Source organism: Triticum urartu, chromosome 7 (assembly GCF_003073215.2).
Source record: "Triticum urartu cultivar G1812 chromosome 7, Tu2.1, whole genome shotgun sequence".
Lineage (NCBI taxonomy): Eukaryota > Viridiplantae > Streptophyta > Magnoliopsida > Poales > Poaceae > Triticum > Triticum urartu.
The window spans coordinates 668,734,495-668,740,861 of NC_053028.1; positions in this window are offsets into that span (position 1 = coordinate 668,734,495).

The following is a 6,367-nucleotide window of genomic DNA, read 5'->3' on the forward strand; positions in this document are numbered from 1 at the left end:
ATAATAAAAAATCCTTGCAAAAGATGAAGGCCAGGGGGCCCACCACCTGTCCACGAGGGTGGGGGCGCGCCCCCCTACCTCGTGGGCCCCCTGGAGCTCCTCCGACCTCAACTCCAACTCCATATATTCGTGTTCGGGGAGAAAAAAATCAGAGAGAAGGATTCATCGCGTTTTATGATACGAAGCCGCCGCCAAGCCCTAAACTTTCTCGGGAGGGCTGATCTGGAGTCCGTTCGGGGCTCCGGAGAGGGGAATCCATCGCCATCATCATCATCATCAACCTTCCTCCATCACCAATTTCATGATGCTCATCGCCATTGCGTGAGTAATTCCATCGTAGGCTTGCTGGACGGTGATGGGTTGGATGAGATTTATCATGTAATCGAGTTAGTTTTGTTAGGGTTTGATCCCTAGTATCCACTATGTTCTGAGATTGATGTTGCTATGACTTTGCTATGCTTAATGCTTGTCACTAGGGCCCGAGTGCCATGATTTCAGATCTGAACCTATTATGTTTTCATCAATATATGAGTGTTCTTGATCCTATCTTGCAAGTCTATAGTCACCTATTATGTGTTATGATCTGTTAACCCCGAAGTGACAATAATCGGGATACTTACCGGTGATGACCATAGTTTGAGGAGTTCATGTATTCACTATGTGTTAATGCTTTGTTCCGGTACTCTATTAAAAGGAGGCCTTAATATCCCTTAGTTTCCGCTAGGACCCCGCTGCCACGGGAGGGTAGGACAAAAGATGTCATGCAAGTTCTTTTCCATAAGCACGTATGACTATATTCGGAATACATGCCTACATTATACATGCCTACATTACATTGATGAATTGGAGCTAGTTCTGTGTCACCCTATGTTATGACTATTACATGATGAACCGCATCCGGCATAATTCTCCATCACCGATCCATTGCCTACGAGCTTTCCATATATTGTTCTTTGCTTATTTACTTTTCCGTTGCTATTGCTATCATCACTACAAAATACCAAAAACATTACTTTTGCTACCATTACCTTTTGCTACAGTTACCACTACTATCATATTACTTTGCTACTAAAAACTTTGCTGCAGATATTAAGTTTCCAGGTGTGGTTGAATTGACAACTCAGCTGCTAATACTTGAGAATATTCTTTGGCTCCCCTTGTGTCGAATCAATAAATTTGGGTTGAATACTCTACCCTCGAAAACTGTTGCGATCCCCTATACTTGTGGGTTATCAAGACTATTTTCTGGCGCCGTTGCCGGGGAGCATATGAAGGAAATCTGCCCTAGAGGCAATAATAAAGTTATTATTTATTTCCTTATAATCATGATAAATGTTTATTATTCATGCTAGAATTGTATTAACCGGAAACATAATACATGTGTGAATACATAGACAAACAAAGTGTCACTATTATGCCTCTACTTGACTAGCTCATTAATCAAAGATGGTTATGTTTCCTAACCATGAACAATGAGTTGTTATTTGATTAATGGGATCACATCATTAAGAGAATGATCTGATTGACATGACCCATTCCATTAGCTTAGCACCCGATCGTTTAGTATGTTGCTATTGCTTTCTTCATGACTTATACATGTTCCTATAACTATGAGATTATGCAACTCCCGTTTACCGGAGGAACACTTTGGGTACTACCACACGTCACAACGTAACTGGGTGATTATAAAGGAGTACTACACGTGTCTCCAAAGATACATGTTGGGTTGGCGTATTTCGAGATTAGGTTTTGTCACTCCGATTGTCGGAGAGGTATCTTTGGGCCCTCTCGGTAATGCACATCACATAATCCTTGCAAGCATTGCAACTAATGAGTTAGTTGCGAGATGATGTATTACAGAAGGAGTAAAGAGACTTGCCGGTAAAGAGATTGAACTAGGTATTGGATACCGAAGATCGAATCTCGGGCAAGTAACATACCGATGACAAAGGGAACAACGTATGTTGTTATGCGGTCTGACCAATAAAGATCTTCGTAGAATATGTAGGAGCCAATATGGGCATCCAGGTCCCGCTATTGGTTATTGACCGGAGACGTGTCTCGGTCATGTCTACATTGTTCTCGAACCCGTAGGGTCCGCACGCTTAAGGTTACGATGACAGTTATATTATGAGTTTATGCATTTTGATGTACTGAAGGTTGTTCGGAGTCCCGGATGTGATCATGGACATGACGAGGAGTCTCGAAATGGTCGAGACGTAAAGATTGATATATTGGAAGCCTATGTTTGGATATCGGAAGTGTTCCGGGTGAAATCGGGATTTTACCGGAGTACCGGGAAGGTTACCGGAACCCCCCGGGAGCTAAAGGGGCCATGATGGGCCTTAGTGGAAAAGAGAAGAGGCAGCCCTACATGGGCTGCGCGCCTCCCCCTTCCCCTAGTCCTATTAGGACTAGGAGAGGTGGCCGGCCCCCTCTCTGTCTTTTCCCCCTCCGCGAATCCTATTCCAACTAGGATTGGGGGGGGGGGAATCCTACTCCCAGAGGGAGTAGGACTCTCCTGGCGCGCCACACCTTGGCCGGCCAGCCTCCCTCCTCTAGTCCTTTATATACTGAGGCAGAGGCACCCTAGAACACACAAGTTGATCCACGTGATCTATTCCTTAGCCGTGTGCGGTGCCCCCAGCCACCATATTCCTCGATAATACTGTAGCGGAGTTTAGGCGAAGCCCTGCTGCTGTAGTACATCAAGATCGTCACCACACCGTCGTGCTGATGGAACTCTTCCCTGACACTTTGCTGGATCGGAGTCCGGGGATCGTCATCGAGCTGAACGTGTGCTCGAACTCGGAGGTACCGTAGTTTCGGTGCTTGATCGGTTGGATCGTGAAGACGTACGACTACTTCCTCTACGTTGTGTCAACGCTTCCGCAGTCGGTCTGCGTGGGTACGTAGACAGCACTCTCCCCTCTCGTTGCTATGCATCACCATGATCTTGCGTGTGCGTAGGAATTTTTTTGAAATTACTACGAAACCCAACAGTGGCATCCGAGCCTAGGTTATTTATGTTGATGTTATATGCACGAGTAGAACACAAGTGAGCTGTGGGCGATATAAGTCATACTGCCTACCAGCATGTCATACTTTGGTTCGGCGGTATTGTTGGACGAGACGACCCGGACCAACATTACGCGTATGATTACGCGAGACCGGTTCCCCCGACGTGCTTTGCACACAGGTGGCTTGCGGGCCACTGTCTCTCCAACTTTAGTTGAACCAAGTGTGGCTACGCTCGGTCCTTGCGAGGGTTAAAACGGAGTCTATTTGACAAACTATCGTTGTGGTTTTGATGCGTAGGTGAGATTGGTTCTTGCTTAAGCCCGTAGCAGCCACGTAAAACTTGCAACAACAAAGTAGAGGACGTCTAACTTGTTTTTGCAGGGCATGTTGTGATGTGATATGGTCAAGGCATGATGCTAAATTTTATTGTATGAGATGATCATGTTTTGTAACCAAGTTATCGGCTACTGGCAGGAGCCATATGGTTGTCGCTTTATTGTATGCAATGCAATCGCGATGTAATGCTTTACTTTATTACTAAGCGGTAGTGATAGTCGTGGAAGCATAAGATTGGCGAGACGACAACGATGCTACGATGGAGATCAAGGTGTCGCGTCGGTGACGATGGTGATCACGACGGTGCTTCGAAGATGGAGATCACAAGCACAAGATGATGATGGCCATATCATATCACTTATATTGATTGCATGTGATGTTTATCTTTTATGCATCTTATCTTGCTTTGATTGACGGTAGCATTATAAGATGATCTCTCACTAAATTATCAAGAAGTGTTCTCCCTGAGTATGCACCGTTGCCAAAGTTCGTCGTGCCCGGACACCACATGATGATCGGGTGTGATAATCTCTACGTCCATCTACAACGGGTGCAAGCCAGCTTTTGCACACGCAGAATACTCAGGTTAAACTTGACGAGCCTAGCATATGCAGATATGGCCTCAGAACACGGAGACCGAAAGGTCAAGCGTGAATCATATAGTAGATATGATCAACATAACGATGTTCACCATTGAAAACTACTCCATCTCACATGATGATCGGTTATGGTTTAGTTGATTTGGATCACATGATCACTTAGAAGATTAGAGGGATGTCTATCTAAGTGGGAGTTCTTAAGTAATATGATTAATTGAACTTAAATTTATCATGAACTTAGTCCCTGATAGTATCTTGCTTGTTTATGTTGATTGTAGATAGATGGCTCGTGCTGTTGTTCCGTTGAATTTTAATGCGTTCCTTGAGAAAGCAAAGTTGAAAAATGATGGTAGCAATTACACGGACTGGGTCTGTGACTTGAGGATTATCCTCATTGCTGCACAGAAGAATTACGTCCTGGAAGCACCGCTGGGTGCCAGGCCTGCTGCTGGAGCAACACCAGATGTTATGAACGTCTGGCAGAGGAAAGCTGATGACTACTCGATAGTTCAGTGTGCCATGCTTTACGGCTTAGAATCGGGACTTCAACGACGTTTTGAACATCATGGAGCATATGAGATGTTCCAGGAGTTGAAGTTAATATTTCAAGCAAATGCCCGGATTGAGAGATATGAAGTCTCCAATAAGTTCTATAGCTGCAAGATGGAGGAGAACAGTTCTGTCAGTGAGCATATACTCAAAATGTCTGGGTATAATAATCACTTGATTCAATTGGGAGTTAATCTTCCAGATGATTGCGTCATTGACAGAATTCTCCAATCACTGCCACCAAGATACAAGAGCTTCGTGATGAACTATAATATGCAAGGGATGAACAAGACTATTCCCGAGCTCTTCGCAATGCTGAAAGCTGCGGAGGTAGAAATCAAGAAGGAGCATCAAGTGTTGATGGTTAACAAGACCACTAGTTTCAAGAAAAAGGGCAAAGGGAAGAAGAAGGGGAACTCCAAGAAGAACAGCAAGCAAGTTGCTGCTTAGGAGAAGAAACCCAAGTCTGGACCTAAGCCTGAAACTGAGTGCTTCTACTGCAAGCAGACTGGTCACTCGAAGCGGAACTGCCCCAAGTATTTGGCGGATAAGAAGGATGGCAAGGTGAACAAAGGTATATGTGATATACATGTTATTGATGTGTACCTTACTAGAGCTCGCAGTAGCACCTGGGTATTTGATACTGGTTCTGTTGCTAATATTTGCAACTCGAAACAGGGACTACGGAATAAGCGGGCACTGGCAAAGGACAAGGTGACGATGCGCGTAGGAAACGGTTCCAAAGTCGATGTGATCGCGGTCGGCACGCTACCTCTACATCTACCTTCGGGATTAATATTAGACCTAAATAATTGTTATTTGGTGCCAGCGTTGAGCATGAACATTATATCTGGATCTTGTTTGATGCGAGACGGTTATTCATTTAAATCAGAGAATAATGGTTGTTCTATTTATATGAGTAATATCTTTTATGGTCATGCACCTTTGAAGAGTGGTCTATTTTTGATGAATCTCGATAGTAGTGATACACATATTCATAATGTTGAAGCCAAAAGATGCAGAGTTGATAATGAAAGTGCAACTTATTTGTGGCACTATCGTTTAGGTCATATCGGTGTAAAGCGCATGAAGAAACTCCATACTGATGGACTTTTGGAACCACTTGATTATGAATCACTTGTTACTTGCGAACCGTGCCTCATGGGCAAGATGACTAAAACACCGTTGTCCAGTACTATGGAGAGAGCAACGGATTTGTTGGAAATCATACATACCGATGAATATTGAGGCTCGTGGCGGATATCGTTATTTTCTCACCTTCACGGATGACTTAAGCAGATATGGGTATATCTACTTAATGAAACATAAGTCTGAAACATTTGAAAAGTTCAAAGAATTTTAGAGTGAAGTTGAAAATCATCGTAACAAGAAAATAAAGTTTCTACGATCTGATCGTGGAGGAGAATATTTGAGTTACGAGTTTGGTGTACATTTGAAAAATTGTGGAATAGTTTCGCAACTCACGCCACCTGGAACACCACAGCGTAATGGTGTGTCCGAACGTCGTAATCGTACTTTACTAGATATGGTGCGATCTATGATGTCTCTTACTGATTTACCGCTATCGTTTTGGGGATATGCTTTAGAGACAGCCGCATTCACGTTAAATAGGGCACCATCAAAATCCGTTGAGACGACGCCTTATGAACTGTGGTTTGGCAAGAAACCAAAGTTGTCGTTTCTTAAAGTTTGGGGCTGTGATGCTTATGTGAAAAAGCTTCAACCTGATAAGCTCGAACCCAAATCGGAGAAATGTGTCTTCATAGGATACCCAAAGGAGACTGTTGGGTACACCTTCTATCACAGATCCGAAGGCAAGACATTCGTTGCTAAGAATGGAT